We start from the raw sequence: 23,261 nt of genomic DNA on the forward strand, positions 1-23,261 counted from the left end.
AGTGTATGTTATATAACTACATAATACATATGTTAAGTAAGCACTGAATAATTTCCTACTATCTATTAAAAAGCCTTAGCGTGCCTCTAAAACCTGTAGCAAATAACTTGGAGGAGGACTATCCTGTGTAGAAGAATTAACTCAGTTATGCAATGAAGTTCTGCTGTTAAACTTCTATTAGTATTTCTGTAGAAATTATCTGGCAAGTGTCTGGCAGCATTTATAGAATCATGAATGAGCTTTTGAGAAGAAATTTTCTGTGCCTAGATGCAGATAGCCAAAGTTAGGTAGCAAGCATGTTCACGATTTCAACTTAGATTTGAATCTCTGACAGTCTGCACTGCCTTCCTCTGACATGACTCTATACTTGAGTGAACTGATTGTCTCTCCGTGAAGGGAGAATGCATAAATGCCTGAATGATCTAGCTCATTGCCATGCTTTGCCTTTTCATGCAGCATAGGTGGGCCACTTAAATCTGGTATCAAAAGTCAACATTCAAGTAAAAATCAAAGACAATATGGACTTAGCCTTATGGAAGTCACTACAGGATTCATCTATCCAAGCATAGGCATCTGCAGAACAGATGTGTCAACTTTAGTGTCAACTTTAGGATGGAATAAACCATGCCTTAGACATTTCTATCCTGCCCCTAGTACTCGTCCTGTCATCCACATTGATTACTTCTTAGTTTGATTCCAAGGTGAAATCAGCAAAACATTTCCCTTTGTGAGGAAATTAGGATTTCAGAAAGGAAGGTTTTTCTGCTGCAGTGCAGACACCATGGACAGGGTAGACACAGAGTGTACTAAGTATGGCTCCATCCACAAAGAACAGTCCTTAAACAACATTTCAGAAAGCCTTGCACCCCCACAGATCATAGTGTTCTCAGTCCTCATGAAACACTTTCTATGGCATACTGTAAGTATCCAAATAGAGTTGCCTGTGAAGCAGCTCTTTTGTTATTTATCCCCTTGCTTAACTGTTCTTTGACCTAACCTTGGGCAAAAGAACATATTATAGAGACAAAGAGAGAATGATTCCATTTGCTAAGCATAGGTTTCTTTTTAGACTTCTGAGGCCATCCTTTGATCCGCAGCTCCAGAAAGTTGCCAGTCTGCATGTTCTGTATTATATCCACCAGTCCCAGGAAAGTGTCATTTACACCTTAAGGCATCTAAAGGGACAGTGGCGGGCATGAGCCAGGTTGGAACAACTGAAAAAGTCCCTGTAGGTTAAAACGACCAAACATTCCTCAGTCGTATGCTTGTTGATCCCTTTGGGGAACTTGACCTCATTGCAGTGATGCTTTATTATGCAAAAATACTCATTTAAAGTGTCCCAAAACATGACACATTTATGATGTCAATAATTTTTTTCTGTCTTTTACACTACCCATTTTGAGCCCTGTAAGATTTAGTCTGAAGAAAAAAAGAGAAAAACACCTGTTCCTAAAGCATCTATTTAAAATAATTCAAAGAAATTCTGTTTCTCATGTGCCTATTCCTCACCATCCACTAGCACAGGCATCTCAGACAAAGACGTCTTCACTGTAAATGTCTAAAATCAGGTGGTGAGTAGCCTTTCCTCAGAAATGCTTCAGCAGAAAGTCTTGTCTGACTGTCTTTTATCTCTGATGGTTAAATTAAAGCTTGTAAACATACAGTGTCAGTATATGCTAGTCTCAAAAACCTCTTCCCACATGCAAAATTTCTAAAAAAAATTATGGTAGAGTACTGTGCCCAAAGTGCTTGTTCATATCTGAAGATAAACCACAATACCTTGCTCAGTACATCTGTCTGTCTGTCCATCCTTCCTTCCTTCCTTCTTTTTCAAGAAACTCTAAGTCTAAGACAATAGTGATAAAGATCCTTTTAGAATACCTATGATTGCCCTTTGCCTATAAGTAGGACATGAATAGCCTCTTGCTTTCCACTGACAACGCAGGGAACCCCAAGTGGCCATGTTCCTAATGTTGGGACTCCATTAGATACATGAACCCTGGCTGAAAAGAGATGTGAGTTCTCCTTGCTGCCCTAAGCAAAGTGATTCAGAATCATAAGGCACAGGCACTAACCACCAGTTCTCACCCAGTTCTGTATAATGTCCCATTATAATCTATAGAGCACTTCTGCATCTAGAAGCCAACTGCCCCACAGCTCCAAGAGTGATTTTGATGCACCAGCCTTGTTCCCCAAGGACAGGATTCAGATCCAGATTAATAATCTTCAGGATATAAATACAGGTATGTCTGTGCAAGTTAGGAATCTAAGTTCCTCATATACTTGGGAGAGGTGTGGTAGATCTTCACTGGGTATTATCAGAATTTAGTTGAGGAATCCATATGTGGGAGCATACATAATATGTTCCCATACAGAATAATTTCATTCCTTTTCATAATGCTGAACATAGGCTGGGGTGGTAGGTTTAAAGCTGTTTTGCCCTTGGCCCCCTCTGTGGTCAAGGGAAGTGAAGCAACATCTTCAGAGACCAAATCCTATAGTATAGCAGTTCTCCAGCTGTTTCCAAGTCCTGGTACCGTCAGGGCCCTGAGTGCATTCCCCTCCTTCTAGGAGTTTAGTTGGCTGAGTTCAAGGTCAGAGCTACTGTGACGAAAGGTGGAAGCAAGGGCCTGTTCCTCCTGCCTTTGGGATCTGCTTTTAAGCTGAGGTTCCACTGCTGGCCCCCACCTGTGCTAAATTGCAGCTGTGCAGCAGCTATGTCTGCATGTGATCTCCTGTCTCTGCAATTCTGACCCTGACCTGGACACACTGGCTCAGCTTCCTGACTTGGCCTCAGACCTGCCTCATCACTGCATGCTTGCTGAGTGGACTGAGGCTGATCTTGATTACTCTCTCTAAACCCTATCCTGACTATGACTTTCAGTCTCAATGTCCTGGCTCCTTGTTGGTGAGGTCACTGCCCTATCTGTCTTGCTATCACTCTCAGCTCCCAGCACACCTTCCCTTGCAGAGCTGTCTGCCCTTGTTGCTTCTTGACAGGTACTTAGCTAGAAATTTGTTAAGGGGAGCACACTGTAAGGAACTTCACAAGAGAAAAATGGCTATGACAACCAGAAGTAGGTGCCTGAAGCAGGATGGGGGACTTGGGCTACACTGAAACAGCTCTGGGCAGTACAGATAACAATCTCAGGGGGAAGCATTGGCTTCTTGTACTCGTCTAGCCTACTGTTCTCTCAGCAAATGGCCCTGGGATCAGCTCAGAAATTCTCAATAGCCATAGAAGACCTCCATTTTCCTGGGAGTTGGGTAGGAGGATTTAACTTAAATAACTTCTGCATTTGGTCCAGCTGGGTTTAAATAAATAAAACTCCTGTTTTCCTCAAATTCTGCTATTGAAAGGGATTCCCTAGGGGATTTCCCAAATCACTTGATAGACTTATTAATGAAGTTCACACCAGAAAAAAACAAAACAGAACAATAATAGTGAGGAGTGTAATCAGGACTATAAAAACTGTCTCTGCCATTATTTGCTGGCTACAAATACAAAGAAAAATCAGAAAAATAAAGTTGTCAGAGGGTTTCCAAAGTACAGTGAAAGTTGAAGAAAGACAAGCACATGAAGCAGAAGGTTCTCCATCATGGAATCATAGACCTCCTCTTCCCAAGTTTTCATTCCTGAAAAAAGACAAATTTTCTTTGGCTTATCTGATTTTCTCCTTATTAACTCCAGGATAAAATTGCTTTTCTTGTTTTCTTCATGCTTTGACATTTCTAAATGAGCCTTAATATCATCTTTCATTTCTTCATCCTCAAGGACCAGAGGGCTAAAATGACAGAGGTCCAGAACTGCTTGCAAGCAATTCTGGAGGTATGCTATGGATGGGGAGTAGTCAGAACTGCAAACTTCGTATCAGCCAGTACAATTATGTACAATTATAGAGTTTACATTCAGGAAATAAATCTTTTCACAGAAATACATTGACTTCAAGTTTGTTTTTATATATACATATATATATATACATATATAAAGAGCATTTGAAAATCCCAGCTTGAAACAGTGATCACTGAAGCAAATACCACATATCAAGAACACAGAAAACATATATATATAAAACTCCACTCCAAAAACCTCTGACAAGGTTAAATATCTGCTCAAATATTGGAATTTACACATAGATGTTCATATGATTTCATGAGTACATTCCAAAGTAGCCATTGTTGTTGTCTTCTCTGCAGTCTGTGACTATGAAGTTTCAGTTGTGGGGTTTGAACAAATCTGTGTTCTGAAAAAATTATAACCCTCTCTAGAAGTGTTTGGCTGTGCTATGTATTTGTGTATGAACCTGTCTGTTTGGCATAGGTGTAGGAGTGTAGGACAAATTGCCTGGGAGTGTGGGATTTGTCAGTCTACATTTAGATATCTAGAATGTTCTTTACACTTGTCAGCCTCTCTTCACTCCATCCTTTAAGACAGAATGATGCACCTGCTAGAGAAGCAAATTTCTATCTATTGACTCTCTGTTTCTGTGGACTCCTGTATACAGGTATGCAGATTTTCCTAGGCTCCTCTTATCACTGGATGCAGTCACATTCCTACTTTTGATCAGCATCTGCTTCACCCCACATCTTGATCCCTTCGTCTTCCCTGATGTATGGATGCTGGATTCCTCCTGGGATCCCTCCTAGAGCAGAACAACTAGCCCTTCCTGTACAAAACCTGGAAGTGGTTCCTCAGTTACATCAGTCCAGAATGGCTCACATGGACAGAATGGATTGGACAAGAAACTCTTTTTCCAGTCTAGTTCTCCAACACCATCTCAGGAGGCATTCTGTATTTTCACCCTACCCCTCTGTCAGCAGCATGCCCCTCACTGTTGTGCTATGAAAGCATAAACACAGCAAGATATGGAGCACAATCCCACTATCCTAGACAATAGCAACACCAAAGAAACAGTAAAAATCATATTGCCGTGTATGGCAAAAATCAGGTCTCAGCATAGGCTGCAAGGGGTTAGGAGGCAGGCTCGGGCATTATCACAGGATGCTTTGTGCAATCTGAGATCTGGAAGAGGCGGAAGATGATTCGTGACTGGAAGAATGAGCTGGTCTGCCTATAGGGATATGGCAGATTAGCTTCACAGTGCTAGACTATGTGCACAGTCCTGCAGAGAAGAAGGCGAAAAGGCTTGTGGGATAAGCACTGAAGAGGGGATCATTCTAAGAGACCTAAAGTGTGGAAGTGCCCAGACCTCTGTGGGTGGGAGGTGGAGGAGTAATGAGCAGTGTGTACGTAAGTCATGGATAAGCCCCTGGGGAACAGGGCTTGATCCCTGGAGCAAATCAAAAAGTAGATGTAGCCAATGCAGTCAGACTGGCACTTCCATAGTATAAATCACCTCAGCTACACAATCTATGGCATGCTATGGCATGCTATGTCATTCTATGATCTGACAGAGATGAAATCTCAGATAGCTCCAGTGAACTGCCTTCAGAAATCTCTCTCCATCGCTGAAGTGGAAAGCCTAGCTGTCCAGCTTTTGTCAGATTGTTAAGTGAGATGAAACTCACAGTGAGGCACTTTGGAAAACTCCACTCTACACTTTTTTTGTGTGCGTTAAAAGTCAGGTCCTGATGCCTGCTAGCAGGGTGAAGCCACAGACAAAGTACAGGCCACCAGAACCATTCACAAACTCTGCAGCCTGTTCTCTTGAGCTCTATTATACCTAGTGCCGCACAGAGGTCATCAGAAAAAGATTTTACATTTCAGCAAATGAGACTGACAAAGAAGGGCAAGAATAAACTGAGGTAAACAAAGCAGAAAAACTTCCTGGAAGTCATATAAAGTGTTGGTAGACCCACCAGAAAGTCAGACCAGGTGGAAGGGCTGGCAAACCAATAATCCAGGTATTGGAACCAATACATGGTTCATGGACTGGCTGTGATTTATCTCACCTAACCTCAAGTGTCTTTAAACTGCACCTATTTACACCTGACCTAGTTATCTCATGTCCCTTTTTGGTCAGCGATGTCACTCGTGGGCTTTTCAGATGTGTATTTCAAAACTAAATTGATTGTTCACAAAAATATCTATTTCTCTGCATCAGCTATAATGGAGTCCAAATGATTCGCTTAGACAGAGACATCTGCAATATAGACACTTGAAGTTAAGGAGGAAATCCCTCTAATGATGCCTTTTCCGCATATCTCCTCTATAAACTGTTCTATTCATCACATAGTTACTAAGATTTGATCTGCTACAACACTGGTATATCCAAGTGTGACTTCCTCAACATCACCAGTCCCAGCTGCGTAAAATATATCTAAGTGAGGAAGAGTGAGGCACATGTTCCCTTCTTGGTCTTCCTCCTCCCATCAGAATTTGACTTCTTGCAAGCCCTTGCACATGGAGGATAGCCTCTTCACCAGGATGATGCAGGGCCTGCTCAATTACTCATCCCGGTAGAGCTCTGGGGAGAGCAGGTACATGGATCTAGGATACAGGAGGTACTTTTTGAGGTGGCTCTCCTCGTGCCACTTAGCTTCAGTGACATTTTCTCTGTTCTCTGTGACCCTCTGAAGCAGACTTTTAATCAGTTTGTAGACATTGGCCACACTTTTCCATAGAAACTTTCTGCATAATAGAAGTCCCTATCCCCCTGATGGGGGATGGAGGAGGCAGTTTGTGACTCAGGGTGTGTCTCATAGGATTTGCTGTTCTGATGCACAGTCTACCGCCAGGAGCTGGTGTTCCCCACCAGTGTGTCAATTATCTCCATTCTCATGTGTTCAGATAGCTGGATGCTAATGCCCATGGAGCAGAGATAGTCTATCTTCTTCTGGAACAAGCTGCAGATATATATGCTGAGGCTATCTGTGTGTTTCATGGAGATTTCCTTCCACTGTGAGCGGGTTATGGACAGGCATGACAAGGTGATGATTCTCCAGGGCCATCTGAGGGTGAGGGACCTGCTCAGAGTGGCCTGTGAACAGATAGAAGTTTACTTGGTGGCCAGCAAGAAAGTACTTGCTGGCAGAACCCATGAATCCTTCTGTGAACCAGACACATCTGAGACAAAAGAGAGAGTAGAGAGGGATCCTCAGGTGCTCTTCTTTCCAAATTAAAATGATGGCAATCTACCCTTCCTCCTTCCCATTCTGAAATACAGAGAGACCAGACAACACAGCCACAGCCCTGGAACCAAATTGGTGATGCATCCTCAGAACCATACATTTTATCTGGAGGTTTAAAAGGTATGAAGTATAAGTCCAGATAAAAACCGTTGAAAAAATAAAAGTTTCTGAAGCAGAAAACAGGCATGCCCTCACTTCTTCCTACCATGTTTCCCCCCAGCGTCTGCTGCTATCCCCCTTCTTCCTTACCTCTGAGGACTCCTGGGTGTTTTTCTGTGCAGGTAAGGAGCTGTAGATATGCAATATTTCAGGGCAGATATATTGTGAGCTTTTGATTACTATTTATAAAGTGCTGGATTTGGTACTTTTGGTGTCATCTTTTCCAAACACATTTTTATGTAGCGTAGAAAGGATATTATTTTACCATCCTAGGCTATCATAAAACTATTCCTTTTTTTTAATGCCTTTGTGTTTGCCTGGTTAAAAACTCCAGTCATGCATAGTTCACAATGTCAAATTGTGCCTCTTGCTTCCATTATGCCAAGTTTGAGACTGAGATTCCTGAGTGATGTCCTGGACCTTTCTAGACCTTTTGTATTTAGACCCCAAAGGACCATCAAGACATTTCAGAGAGAGATCTGTATCATGTGACAGAACACTGAAAGACATTCAGCTCCCTGTTGTATATATCTATATATAAGTAAAAAAAATATATATATAAAAGAAAAAATATTTATTTATTTATATGTATATATAAATATTTGTTTGTCCACTTCCTCCTCATCCTTTCCTACACAGCAGTATTGATATGGCACACACATGTCCAACATGTTGGGGATTCATCTCACCTAACTTTAGACAGTGAGAGAGTGATTCGGGTACCTAAACATACAGTGACAGCAGCAGTATCTAAGGTGTCTCCATGGGACTGGCAAATATGACACCAGACTTCGTACAGCTGGGGCAGCAGCTGGAGGCTGGGTGGTATGTTCCACAAGGCCTCCACTGACAATAGTTAGCTGATGGATACCAACTGGATGTTTGCATTTGAGCTACTGTGTAAACTCTGTGTAAGGGTAATGACAGGAAAGTAGCCTTTCTGCCGTGTGATTTCTCTCATCACAAGCAAGATGCGTAAAGGTAATGAGGTGGATCACCTGCCATGTGTTCCTATTTCTCTTTGTTGACTGTGAAGGCAATATAGGAGGCTAAATAGGTGTGTCACTCCACAAATCTGCCTGATGAGGTATTGTGGCAGCAGGGATAGTGTTATGGAAAATCAGGCTCGCCGGCCTCCATAACAGGGTCCGACCCTAGGTTCCTGCTGAGGCAGAAGTTCGAAGTCAGATTGAAGAAAAATAAAATTTAATGACATACGTGTGGTAATTACAGCTCGAGCTGGGTGCCTCCAAAGAGGGACCCCGAACAAAGAAATCCCTGGGCAATTATACCCTTACAATCTAAATTCCCCACCCCTTAAGCAATAGTTTGGACCAATAGTAATAGTTAGGTCTCGGTTCTTCCCCTTCTTCCTTGGGCCCCTTTATTGTCTCTAGGCAGGCCGCTGCTTATCTTCAAGGTTGGCTACTCCTGCTGTCCGTGTAACTTCTTTATCCCTCCAGCTTGAACCGGCTCTGGGGCCCCCTTTTACTTATCTAAGTAAAAGTTCACAGCAAGTTCACAGCCTGAGGCCCAAGGCTTCAGCAAATTTAGCTACTAATGCTAAGCAAGTTATGCTAAGCAATTAATTCTAGACAGCTTCAGTTCAATATTCTCTAACAGTCCTCCCTTTGTTTTTATTAAGCATCCCTGCTAATATGTTAAGCAGAGTTCTCGAAGCCTTTCGAGGCGTACTATCACTCTCCATAATCTTATATACAATATGGTTGTAAGCAATAGGCATAACATGGTCAAACTTAACATAACTATTACTGGGTGCAACATGTGATTATAGATCCCTGTTGCAGTTGGTGACCATCCCAGAAGAGTCTCCCACCAATGATATTCTCCATTCTTCTTCACTCTTTCCAAGATATGGAGTATCTCTTCTGCATCATGATGAACAGTGATTAGAGTTTTTTGTCCATTATTTCGGATGCGTTTTAACAGTTGACACAGGTCATCATGTTGTAGTAGTTTCTGTACCAATGTAAGGTTCATTCCGATGGGGGTAGGTAATAAATCTTGACTTAAGGTATAATTAGATTGTATTAATTGATGAGACACAACAGGAGCTGAATAATTAAAGTCACAGCCCATAACTTTAGAAAAATTACAAACACAAATATTTGAATGATTACTTGTGTCTACAGTAATGTTATCTATGAATATAAGATTACAGAGAGTTCTCATACAGACACATCCTTTTCCAATATATACAAGTACAGTTTCAGGGGTTTCATCAGGATGTATTTCAAAATGACAAACATTTTGTTCAGTATCAAGACAAATGTCTTGAGCTTTGACAGTGTTTATCTCACAAATAAATATATATATAATTTTAAGATTTTCAAACCTTTTTTGCATACCTAGAACATACTGGGTTAGCTGTTCATCTCCATCCAACAGGCTGGTCTTAGCTGGGATATAAGTTCCTGTAGCCAATTGATGCCCAAATAAGACTTCTGCTGGGGATAATCCTACCTGTTGTACAGGGGTTGTTCTAATTTCCCACAGCACTAAGTTTAAGGCATTAGGCCATTTGAGACTTGCCTGTGTACATACCCATGCTAACTTGTTTTTAATAGTTCTGTTCATTCTCTCAGTTTGTCCTCAAGACTGGGGATGATAAGGTGTGTACAATTCTCTATGAATTCCTAGCATTTGATATAATTTCCCTAAAACTCCTGCTGAAAAGTGCGAACCCCTACCTGAATCTACAGTTTCTGGGACTCCAGACCTAGGGACAATTTCCTTTAACAAGGCTTTAATCACTGCAGCCGTATCTGCTTTGCAGGTAGGAAAGGCTTCCACCCATCTGCTTAGTTGATCAACTGTCACAAGAAGATGTTTAAATCCTTCTGCTGCTGGCATGTCAGCATAGTCAATTTGTAGACGCTGGAATGGAAAATAAGCCCGTGGGAGGCCTCTTCCGTTAATCTTAGGATAAGTATCGTTAAATTTTTGGCAAGTTGGGCAGGTTGTTGTTATGCATTTTGCAACCACATGCACTCAGGAGCTGCCCAGGTTTGTAGAGTACATGAGGCGACAGTCAATGCTCCTCCATGTCCACGATCATGATATCACCTATCTGTAGAAAGTAAATACCTTAAGGAAAGGATGGGCTTACCCCTGATAGTCCAAATTCCTTTTTCGTCTTGAACCACTTCACGCTTTTTCCAATTCTCTTTCTTCTTCTGTGGCATATACACAGTCATTGGGTGACCCAAAACTTCAGGTCGTGTTTTTCTAATAAGGGCTGCTGTAGCTACTATGCTCTGATGCATCCTGGAGTGCCTTTGATTACCGCATCTAGTTGGGTGAAGTAATAGGCCACTGGCCTACGGTGAGGACCTAGTTTTTGACTGAATACTCCACTTGCTACTCCGTCGTTCATGAACAAATAATTCAAATGGCTTACTCTAATCTGGTAGTCCTAGAGCCGGGGCTGAGACCAACACCCTTTTTACAGATGTAAAAGCTTTCTCTTTTTCTGGAGTCCAGGTCAAAGGCTCTGTCTCCTCCGTTTTTGTTGCCTGGACCAATGGTTTGGTAAGCTCTCCCAACCCAGGAATCCATGGCTGACAAAATCCTACAGCTCCTAAAAATCCCCTAAATTGCTTTTTTGTTATAGGACGGGGTATATTGAGAATTGTCTTTACCCGTTCTGGATCAATTAATCTGTGTCCCTCCTTCAAGATAAACCCCAAATATTTTACCTCTTGTTGACACAGCTGGAGCTTGGACGGAGATGCTCGATGTCCTTTCTCAGCAAGAGCGTTACATAGAGAAATAGTGTCTTTCAAACATGTCTCGTAATCTTTACTTGCTAATAACAAATCATCCACATACTGTATTAACACTGAATGTCCTGGAAGTTTGATATCTGCCAGATCATTTTTAAGTATACGTGAAAAAAATAGTCGGAGACCCAGTAAATCCCTGTAGTAGCCTAGTCCGAGTCAATTGTTGTCCCTTCCAAGTGAAGGCAAAAAGATCTTGGCTGTCCTCAGCTACTGGTATACTAAAAAAGGCTGCTGTTAAATCAATCACAGTAAAATAAGTTGCCCAGTGGAGCATCTGTGGTAATATAGTTGATGGGTCAGGAACTACTGGATGCGGAGCGATTACATTTTGGTTTACAACTCTTAGGTCTTGTACAAACCGATACTCCGGATCGCCATTTAGAATCCTGCCTATTCTTTTTAACTGGCAGAATCGGGGTGTTGTATGGGGATTCACAAACTCTAAGGATACCCAGTTTTAGATAGTGATCAATTTGCTTTTGGATACTTTTCTCTGCTTCCTTTGGGATAGGGTATTGTTTAACCGCGGGAGGTAATCCTCCCCTTGTTTTGATTGAGACTGGACTAGCTGATTTCAATAGTCCAACATCAATCCCTGAAGAGCTCCATAACTTTCCAGGAACTGATTCTAAACCTGTCGGAATTTGCAGATTAGTTGACTCTGGTTCTGGTGTCTCAGCCAGAACACGTGAGCCCATTATTATTAATTTCATCCCTTCCGGCTGTAAGCAGATCTGGGTATCCAGGGCTTGTAAGAGATCCCTCCCTAAAAGGCAAAAGGGTGAATCCATGGAAACTATGAAACGTCCCCACACTCCTTTTCCTCCAATAGTGAGCAACAAGGGCTTAGTCAACGTTCGTTCGCCTTTTCCCATTACTCCCTGTATTGTTATTTTATCTGATGACTTACATCCTTTAGGCTCAAAATTCAGAAGAGAAAGGGTAGCTCCAGTATCCACTAAGAAGGGAATTTCTTGACCTGCTATATTTGCCATTACCTGCCCCCTGAAATCCAAATCTATATCCCATAAATTTACCCCAATTCCCACGGTGTTTTCTGGGTCTCCCATCTCCTGTCATTGTGGACTGGCTGGGAATTGCCTGGTGTCATTCCCAGTACTCGGCTGTCCCATGCCATCCCTTCTATTCCTAGGCATGCGGGGTCTCACTGGGCATTCCTGCTGCCAGTGCCCTTGTTACCACAATAATGGCAATAATCATTAACTCTTAAGCGTACAATACGTTCGCTTTGGTTCCGCCTGTCTCCTCTGACCCTTGCTCGTCCCCTTCCTCTAGTTTCTTTAAACTCGTCTCTTAACACAGCCGCTAACACACTCACTTCCTTTCTTCTGTCGTCTCTTTTCTTTCACCTTCTCTTCATCTCGACCGTTATATACAAATGTGGCTAAGCGTACTATTTCATCCATAGACTTCCCTGGCCAGTCAGGAACATGTTTAGAAAAATACTTTTTAATGTCAGAGGCCATTTGATCCACAAATGTGGAAACTATCAGAGGCCTCTTAGCCTCGGCTTCTGGGTCTATCTCCCCTCCAAACATTCTGATTTGTTTAAATAGTCTGGAGAGGAAAGCTGAGGGCTGTTCCTCAGGTTGTTGCTGACACTCCCTTATTTTAGACCAATTCACGGTCTTTTGTCCTGCTAACCGTATAGCTTCTTCTAAGCCTTGTCTGGCTAATTGCAACTGCCTGTAATCTGCCTCTACATTATAATTCCACCCGGGGTCCACAATTGGCCAGGCTGTTCGGGCAGCCACAACACCCCCCTCTCCTGCCCAAGGATGGTTTACATCCAGAATTGAGTGTTTTTCATCTGGAGTGAACAAGGCTTCAAGGAGCATTTGTACATCCCCCCATGTAGGATCATACGCCCGCAGTATTCCTCTTACAATTTGTAACACTTTCTCTGGATCTTCCCTAAGCCTGGGAGTTTGTTGACCCCATACAACCAAATCTTGGGGCCCCCAGGGTCGGTAAATTCGCGTTGTAGCTACCCGAGGTGCCCTGTCCGGACCTGGCGGGGGCACTCCTGGCACAGGAACGACATGCAAAGGGGCTTGAAAGGCAGAGGGGGAAGGCAAGGCGGGGTATAGAGAAGTTGAAGCAGAGGATGGTGCATAGGGTGGAGCAGTTTCCACAAGCGTTTTAGCAGCTGCACTACTTTCAATACTCTGAGAAAATTTTTCTTTGCCCAACTGTCCCATACACACCAATAATCCATTTGTCCGGGGAACCTATCCTGCAAATGGTGACGCAGGAAAGTTAACTCCTGATGACCAAAGGTTCCCTGTGGCGGCCATCGTTCTGCCGGGTTACCATCCTTTGTCAGGAACAGCCAATCCTCCTGACATAGTTGGATCAATCCCCCCCCCTTTTTTCCTTTTTTTTTTTTCCCTCTTAGGTTCTTGGTACCATCAAACTTACTCTATTTTTGCAGAATTTCGGTTAAGGGCGTCCCCTTTTCTATGCCGAACTTATTTCCCATATTGAGTTCCTGAAAAGTGCGTCTTATGCTGATCAGGCAGCACACTTCCTTATAATATACTTTTTTTTTTTTTTTTTTTTTCTCAGCAACACCAGAATTTAAATTTTCATTACCCCCTGCAGCCAGCATGATTACACTCTTTCTCTCTCTCACTCTCTCTCTCTGGGAACCGCACTCACACCACCCGAGTCTTTGACTGCTAGGACTCCCGTCCCTTCGCAGTGGGCGGCTCTGTCAGCCGACGGGTGCCCCTTTCGGTTCCCAGGTCATACGCACTCACACCAGTCACGGTACCGGTATCCACACTCACACTAGTCACAGTAACTCTAAGTTAGTCTTGCAGTGCACCTTACGCTGATCAGGCTGCGCACTCCCCCCCTTCCGGCCGGAGTGAGACGGGACTCGAACCCTCTCAAAACCTGGGCGTGGGACTCGAACCCACCCCAAAACCTGGGCGTGGGACTCGAACCCACTCCAAACCTGGGCGTGGGACTCAAACCCACCCCAAAACCTGGGTGTGGGACTCGAACCCACCCCAAAACCCGGGAGTGGGACTCGAACCCACTCCAAACCTGGGCGTGGGACTCGAACCCACCCCAAAACCCGGGAGTGGGACTCGAACCCACTCCAAACCTGGGCATGGGACTCAAACCCACCCCAAAACCCGGGAGTGGGACTCGAACCCACTCCAAACCTGGGCGTGGGACTCGAACCCACCCCAAAACCTGGGCGTGGGACTCGAACCCACCCCAAAACCCGGGAGTGGGACTCGAACCCACTCCAAACCTGGGCGTGGGACTCGAACCCACCCCAAAACCCGGGAGTGGGACTCGAACCCACTCCAAACCTGGGCGTGGGACTCAAACCCACCCCAAAACCCGGGAGTGGGACTCGAACCCACTCCAAACCTGGGCGTGGGACTCGAACCCACCCCAAAACCTGGGCGTGGGACTCGAACCCACTCCAAACCCCAAAACCTGGTACGCCTTACGGTGATCAGCCCACGTACCCCTTACAGTGCACTTTGTTACCAAACCAGAATTTAGAATTTAGGCAGGAATTTAAGACTCACCCTCTCGGTGCCTCCCGTTGCCAAAGATCCCAGGTGAACTCACCCGATGGCGCCAGATGATCGTTTGGAGACGAGAGGCCCCGACGGTGGTCACCTAGGGTCCCACCTGGGTCGCCAAACTGTTATGGAAAATCAGGCTCGCCGGCCTCCATAACAGGGTCCGACCCTAGGTTCCTGCTGAGGCAGAAGTTCGAAGTCAGATTGAAGAAAAATAAAATTTAATGACATACGTGTGGTAATTACAGCTCGAGCTGGGTGCCTCCAAAGAGGGACCCCGAACAAAGAAATCCCTGGGCAATTATACCCTTACAATCTAAATTCCCCACCCCTTAAGCGATAGTTTGGACCAATAGTAATAGTTAGGTCTCGGTTCTTCCCCTTCTTCCTTGGGCCCCTTTATTGTCTCTAGGCAGGCCGCTGCTTATCTTCAAGGTTGGCTACTCCTGCTGTCCGTGTAACTTCTTTATCCCTCCAGCTTGAACCGGCTCTGGGGCCCCCTTTTACTTATCTAAGTAAAAGTTCACAGCAAGTTCACAGCCTGAGGCCTAAGGCTTCAGCAAATTTAGCTACTAATGCTAAGCAAGTTATGCTAAGCAATTAATTCTAGACAGCTTCAGTTCTATATTCTCTAACAGATAGGGTCAGAAAAAGTGGTTCATACTCTTTGACAGTGAAGGGACTAACCCAGTAACCAAATTTCTTTGTTTGAATAAGACATTCAGGATATCTCTGTTGAAGGTGCCTTCCCAGACAACTGGAGCCAGTTATGGAGTAATCAGCAGCCCATCTGTTCTCCTGCAAGGACTTAAGAGCTAAAGAGGGACTTTAGACAGAGCATTTGCTTCCAGTTCCTAAGAGGAACAAAACCAGGCCAAATAGTGTGCCTGCAGATATGTCAGAGGTCAGCACCTGCCCAGGTTCAGGTGATGTGGAAATGACTGACTTCTGGACAGTGAGGGGACAATTCATACAGAAAGAGTTGTACTGCTCAGCTGTTGGGATTCCTCTATTCTAATTTACCAAGCATAATCTGATTGTCCTCTTTCCACAGGAAGAAATCACTGTTTCCAGAGAGGTGTGCCTCATCTCCTGTTTGAGAATCCTCTCTCAGGACAGGATATATCGCAGGCTGGATTTGTCTAGTAAACATCTAGTAGGCATCAAAAATAAGTCAAATGCTAATTCCTCTTCATTGTCTATAAAGACAGTCAAAGGAACTAGTTCAGATATAGGCAACTACAGTGTAATTGACTGAAACCACCATGACGAATCCCCCACCTCTTCTACACCCTTTCAAAGTGCTGTGTTCTTGGAAAAAGGGAACGCTGAGAAATCCTGAATGTGTCTACTAAAAATACACAGAATCACTGCATCACACAATGGCTGAGGTTGGAAGGGACCTCTGGAGATCACCTAGTTCAATCCCCCTGATCAAGCAGGGTCACCTAGAGCCAATTGCCCAGGACCATGTCCAGATGGCTTCTGAATATTTCCAAGGATGGAGACTCCACAATCTCTCTGGGCAACCTGTTCCAGTGCGCTGTCACCCTCACAGTGAAAAAGTTTTTCCTCATGTTCAGAGGGAACTCCCTCTGTTTCAATTTGTGCCTGTTGCCTCTTTTCTTTGTCTGTGGACACCACTAAGAAGAGTCTGGCCCTGCCCTCTTGACACCCTCCCTCAATATCTTTATACACATTGATAAGATCCCCTCTCAGTCTTCTCTTCTCCACACTAAACAGACCCAGCTCTCTCAGCCTTTCCTCAAAGGAGAGATGCTCCAGTCCCCTAATCATCTTGGTAGCCCTCCACTGGACTTGCTCCAGTAGTGCCACATCCCTCTTGTACTGGGGAGCCCAGAACTGGACACAGTACTCTAGATGGGGCCTCACCAGGGCTGAGTAGAGGGGGAGGATCACCTCCCTCGACCTGCTGGCAACACTCTTCCTGATGCAGCCCAGGATACCATTGGCCTTCTTGGCCCCAAGGGCACATTGCTGCCTCATGCTTAACTTGGTGTCCACCAGCACTCCCAGGTCCTTCTCCGCAGAGCTGCTTTCCAGCAGGTCAACCCCCAACCTGTACTGGTGCATGGGGTTATTCCTCCCTAGGTGCAGAACTCTGGACTTGCCTTTGTTGAACTTCATGAGGTTCCTCTCCGCCCACCTCTCCAGCCTGTCAAGGTCTCTCTGAATGGCAGCACAGCCCTCTGGCATATCCGCCACTCCTCCCAGTTCTGTATCATCGGCAAACTTGCTGAGGGTGCACTCTGGGCCTTCATCCAGGTCATTGATGAAGAAGTTGAACAAGACTGGACCCAGTCCTGACCCCTGGGGGACACTGCTAGCTACAGGCCTCCAACTAGACTGCACTGCTGATCACAACCCTCCGAGCTCTGCCATTCAGCCAGTTCTCAATCCACCTCACTGTGCACTCATCTAACCCACACTTCCTCAGCTTCCTATGAGGATGTTATAGGAGACAGTGTCAAAAGCCTTGCTGAAGTCAAGGCAGACAACATCCACTGCTCTCCCCTCATCTACACAGGCAGGCATTCCATCATAGAAGGCTATCAGGTTGGTTAAGCATGATTTCCCCTTGGTGAAGCCATGCTGACTACTCCCGATCACTTTCTTATCCTTCACATGCTTAGAGATGGCCTCCAGCATGAGCTGCTCCATCACCTTTCCAGGGATGGAGGTGAGGCTGACTGGCCTGTAGTTCCCTGGGTCCTCCTTCTTGCCCTTTTTGAAGACTAGGGTGACACTGTCTTTCTTCCAGTCCTCAGGCACCTCTCCTGTCCTCCATGACCTTTCAAAGATGATGGAGAGTGGCTTAGCAATGACATCCACCTCCTCCCTCAGCACTCGTGGGTGCATCCCATCGGGGCCCACGGATTTGTGGGTGTGAAGTTTGCCTAAATGATCTCTAATCCGATCCTCCTCGACCAAGGGAAAGTCTTCCTTTCTCCAGACTTTCTCTCTTGCCTCCAGGGTCTGGGGTTCCTGAGGGCTGGCCTGAGCAGTAAAGACTGAAGCAAAGAAGGCATTCAGTAACTCCACCTTCTCTGCATCCTTCGTCACCAGGGCACCCACCCCATTCAGCAAAGGGCCCACATTTTCCCTAGTCTTCCTCTTGCTACTGATATATTTGAAGAAGCCCTTCTTGCTGTCCTTGACATCTCTAGCCAGATTTAATTCCAAATGGGCCTTAGCCTTCCTCATCAGATCCCTGCATACTCTGACAATGTTCCTATATTCCTCCCAAGAGGCCTGTCCCCCTTTCCACATAAGGTATACTTCCTTCTTCTGTTTGAGTTTTGCCAGGAGTGCCTTGCTCATCCATGCAGGTCTCCTGCCTTCTTTGCTCAACTTCTTGCTCATAGGGATGCACCACTCCTGAGCCTGGAGGAAGCGATGTTTGAATATTAACCAGCTCTCTTGAACACCCCTTACTTCTAGGGCCCTAACCCATGGGATTCCTCCAAGTAAGTCCCTGAAGAGGCCAAAGTTTGCTCTCCTCAAGTCCAGGGTTGCGATCCTACTTGGTGCCCTGCTGCCTCCTCACAGGACCCTGAACTCCACCATCTCATGGTCACTGCAGCCTAGGCTGCCCCCAGCCTTCACATCTTCCACCAGTCCTTCTTTGTTTGTTAGTACGAGGTCTAGCAGCACACGTCTCCTTGTTGGCTCCTCCACCACCTGTGTCAAGAAGTGATCCTCAGTGCTCTGCAGGAACCTCCAGGACTGTTTGTGCCTAGCTGTGCTGTCTTTCCAGCAGATATCGGGGTGGTTGAAGTCCCCCATGAGAACCAGGGCCTGGGATCGTGAGGCTACTTCCAGCTGTCTGTAGAAGGCCTCATCGACTTCCTCTTCCTGATCAGCTGGCCTGTAGTAAACACCCACAACAGTGTCACCCATGCTAGCCTGCCCTTTAATCCTTACCCATAAGCTCTCAACTCGCTCTTCATCCACCCCTAGGCAGAGCTCGATACATTCCAGGTGCTCTCTCACATAAAGAGCAACTCCACCACCTTGCTTTCCTGGCCTGTCTTTCCTAAAAAGCATGTAGGCATCCATGACAGCACTCCAGTCATGCGAGCTATCCCACCATGTCTCTGTAACTGCAACGAGATCATGGCCCTGCGACCGCACACAGATCTCCAGTTCTTCCTGTTTGTTCCCCGTGCTGCGTGCATTGGTGTACAGGCATTTCAGGGAGGTGATCAAGCATGCAGGTTTCCCAGGAGGGATACAAGAGGATCCTCCATAGCCACATCCCATGCGCACTTCCCTGACTGCATGCACCTCGACTTGAGCTGTGTTTTGCAAACTACTCTGTCACTACAACTCTCCCCTTCCCCCATCTTTCCTAGTTTAAAGCCCTCCTTACCAGGCTGGCCAACCTGTTGGCAAAGACACACGTGCCCCGCTTAGTGATGTGGATCCCATCTCTTGCCATCAGTTGTTGATCTTCAAACAGGGTCCCATGGTCGTAGAAACCAAAACCCTGTTGCCAACACCAGCTGTGCAACCAGTTGTTAACTTGGAAAATCTGTCTCCTCCTCCTCCTCCCCCCATCCATCCACCTCCCTGGCAGGATTGAGAAGAAGATGACCTGGGCTCCCAGAGCCTTGACCACCATCCCCAGAGTTCTGAAATCCTGTTTGATGTTTTCCAATTTGCCCTTGGTGTCATTAATGCCCACATGGAAGAGCAGCAGAGGGTAATAGTCTGATGAGTGGTCAAGCCTTGGCAGTGATGATTTCCCAGATGGGATGCAAGAGGTTTTGCCACAGTGCTGTCTTGTAGGCACTTTCTTGCCTGCATGTAAATGCTTGAGGTAGCCCCACATAAGTCCTGTTTTGTTGATTGTGTTTTCCCTTTAAATCTCTCCCTACTCCATCGTTCCCAGTTTACACAGCTAACTCCACTATGCACTCACTACCGAGTGTGCCCATGTGTATGGTGTTCATGAAACTGATGAACAGTTTTACTGAGCAGCTGTAGGGACCAGAGAGGTTATAACCAAAGAGGTTTTGATATCTGTTTATCAACCTGAGCCAAAGTAAATCAAAACAAGTGCTTACAAAGGAAATTTCTTCAAACCACTTCTTAGTCAGCTCCAGATAGTAGTTGCATCAAGCTATTCCACAATGTAAAAAAAAAAGAAAAGAAAAAGGAAATAACAGTTTTGTAATAGGAAAAATTAATTAAAATGAAAATACATCTGTTTTCACTTACAGTGTATTTAGGTAGGATTCCTCTCAATTAACTTTTGAAATGTGCAGTAGAGATGTGAGATTTATCTGCATAGGTTATCCTGGACCTATTCAACACTGTCAGTAAAGTTTGAGACACCTCACTGTAAATTACACATCCAAAATCTGTCAGATGAATACTGTTTATTCTTTGTCCCAAGAAAGTAAAAAGAGCCTGTTTATAAGCAAGCTGTGGTGTTATTCACAAAAACAACATGAAATGCTTTAATTTTGAGGCTTATCTATTTAGTGTTTTTGCAGTTATACATATTTCTTTGGTCACAATAACTTAACATGCATAAAAATAACACACTCTCTTTTCCCTTTCTAGTTACCAATATCCAATCAATTTTAAAATCAAAGAGCAAAATTACTTATTGTCCATGAATGGCTGTTGATGTAACATTCTGTAAGAAGAAGAGTTGGTGGAATGCAACCAATGGGATACACCTTTTACAATTTGACAGGGCTAGAATATCCGTGACTATGTATGGGCTTTTCATCTGTACTCCTTTCCAGGCAGCAGGGAGACACAGGAACTTCCAGGATAGGATTTTTCTTTCTTATTTTATACATGGACTGTATAATTGAATCATACTCCAGAAGTTATTATTCCTTTCATAAGGAAGGGGATCTTCCTTATAAAAGGGATCTAGGTGAGGTATCCAGGTGCCTAAAGAGTGGTATCCTGGGCCATTTTAGGTGTCCCCGGGCATCTGAGACACATGGAACCTAGTAGAGACCCATGACATTTTGGAATGGCAGCTGGAGGCCAGGTGGGGGATCCAAGGACATATGAAATGGCACTAGAGAGCAACATTAAAGTACCTAGGTTGTTTTCCTAGGGCAGGCTACCTTCTGCCTTACTTTACGATATAGTTCAGTTACTCATCTATTCCATTTGAGATGCTCTAAGGCAGTCTTCCTGGTTACCAGCTGTCATCCCAGAAAAGCATAGATCTACTCAGACCTGGGTCTTATGTACTAGCTCTCTGCTACCCCAAGGTACTAGACAGCTGTGAATGGGCAAGGGAAAAGAACCAAAGAGATCCACACTGTAGTTGTCTGCAAGTGCCTCAGCTCCCATTATACCCAAAAGAGATGAATTTGATACAGTCAGCAGAAGCTAGAGAACAACTTCTACATAGCTGTTTGCTTGAAGAAGAGGTCAGTCACTGTCTAGACACTTTCTGTACTGACTCGGTCTCCAGGGACTGTAACGGCACCTGAGACACCAGACTCACATGTCAGACTCACAGTGTGGCCACAGGCTCTGTGGGCAGAATGGACCTATTCACACATAATGTAGACATCTAAAGTCAGACCAGATGAACTGTTCTCTAAAGAAACAGACACATTCCACTCTGCCTATCTGCAATTAACCTTCATGACGTGACTAAATGAACTGCAGTTCTCTGCTTGAGGGGTGTCAAAGGAGGGAAAGGAGCAGCTGCAGTGTGGTGCGGGTGAGCCAGCTGTATGTGCAGTGCCTATAGCACAGCAGAGCCCAGGCAATGCTGTGTAGCAGAGGAGCTCCCCTCCCTGTTAGTGACTGGTGGTGCAAAGGTAGCACAGGAGTGTCTTTCATCTAAATTAAGCAAACACAAATGGCACCAGTTACATGGTGCTGTCACTAAAGTAATAACTACGTGCCTTCAGCTCCACCCCCGCCTTCTCTCCCCAGAACTGCAGTGGTGCCATGGGATGGCAAATGCTCTGGGTCTGGACATACGTCCTGTACCCCTTTTCCTCCTTTTCCCTAGATGTTTCTTCTCTTGCTTACCACCAACACTTTGGAGAAGAGCAGAGCTGCCATAAGTATGGGTGGAGCAGGGGGCTGTGGGACTCAGGAAGGCAGCAGGTTTTGACAAGGTAGAGTTCCATACTCCAGGGGGGCTCCCAACAACTACTGGATCTACAGGCCCCTGCTTTGGATTGTCCCTTGGAGATACCCAGTTAATGTTCCAGTTTTGCAAGGAGATCAGACAGATCAAAGAACTGGTGTGGGCTGACTCTCCCACTGACTTTCCCACTGACTCTCCTCCCAAAATGCTGAGCAGTATCACAATGCTTGGTGCTATTGCAATACATTTATTGGCATCAGTATAATGGAGGATTCAAGTTGTGCTACCCATCACAGAGATTTTCTTTTTCCTGTAACAGTTAAAGAAACATTTAGGGTGAGGTAGAGTGGTATAAACAGAAGTATCTAGTGCCGCTTCAGACATCTCAGAGTATCAAAGACATCCACATGGAGCTGGCAGACAGGACACAGGACCTACAGATGCCCATCTGGTATACAATAGTGTTTCTCAGTGACACTACATGCCAAAGTTTGAGCAACTGAATCCCACTCCCAGAGGACTCTTTACCTAAATAAGGCATGCTACAACATGCTAGGCACATGAACTAGCCAACCAGATGCATTTTATGCACAGTGCTGTGAAACAAGCATTTCTGGACTGCAGCTCTTCTGACTGCTTTATACACTTCTTTTAGAAGCAGCTAGCAACAGGTGGCATTAATATAATATATTTAATATGATGCTAGACTGGAAATATTGTTCCTTCATTATCTCGTATTATTTCAGTCTGATCTTCTGTAACTAATTCCAGCATGTAAGCTATCTGAAAACTTCTACACAATTTTTTCATCTTTTTTTTTTAAATTTTATAAGTTTTTTTTTAACTGATAGCCCCAGACTAACAGAGTTTATTTTATAGAACTACTTCCTTTCCTTTTATATAGCTCATATGTTACTTCCATCTAAATTCAGTTGTAGCAGTTTAAAAGCTTGTTTATTTTTAGTCTCCTCTCCTTTCCTCCCACTTCTCTTTTCACAGAATCACAGAATCACAGAATCACTGAGGTTGGAAGGGATCTCTGGAGATCATCCAGTCCAACCCCCCTGCTCAAGCAGGGTCACCTAGAGCACATTGCACAGGATTGCATCCAGGCATGTTTTGAATAACTCCAGAGAAGGAGACTCCACAACTTCTCTGGGTCAACCTGTTCCAGTGCTCTGTCACCCTCACAGTGAAAAAGTTTTTCCTCATGTTCAGATGGAAGCGTCTGTGTTTCAGTTTGTGCCCGCTGCCTCGTGTCCTGCCGCTCGGCACCACTGAAAAGAGTCTGGTCCCATCCTCTCGACACCCTCCCTTCAGATACTTGTACATGTTGATAAGACCCCCCCCTCTCAGCCTTCTCTTCTCCAAGCTAAACAGGCCAAGCTCTCTCAGCCTTTCCTCATAAGAGAGATGCTCCAGTCCCCTAATCATCTTTGTAGCCCTTCGCTGGACTTGCTCCAGTAGTGCCACATCCCTCTTGTACTGGGGAGCCCAGAACTGGACGCAGTACTCTAGATGGGGCCT

At 44.9% G+C, this 23,261-nt stretch overlaps 1 pseudogene; it reads right to left on the reverse strand.

The window, feature by feature from the left end:
• Positions 1-3,487: 3,487 nt before the first annotated feature.
• Positions 3,488-19,535, reverse strand: LOC106488041 (histo-blood group ABO system transferase 1-like; annotated as a pseudogene).
• Between the last annotated feature and the right edge of the window lie 3,726 nt (positions 19,536-23,261).

Source organism: Apteryx mantelli, unplaced genomic scaffold (assembly GCF_036417845.1).
Source record: "Apteryx mantelli isolate bAptMan1 unplaced genomic scaffold, bAptMan1.hap1 HAP1_SCAFFOLD_125, whole genome shotgun sequence".
Taxonomy (NCBI): domain Eukaryota; kingdom Metazoa; phylum Chordata; class Aves; order Apterygiformes; family Apterygidae; genus Apteryx; species Apteryx mantelli.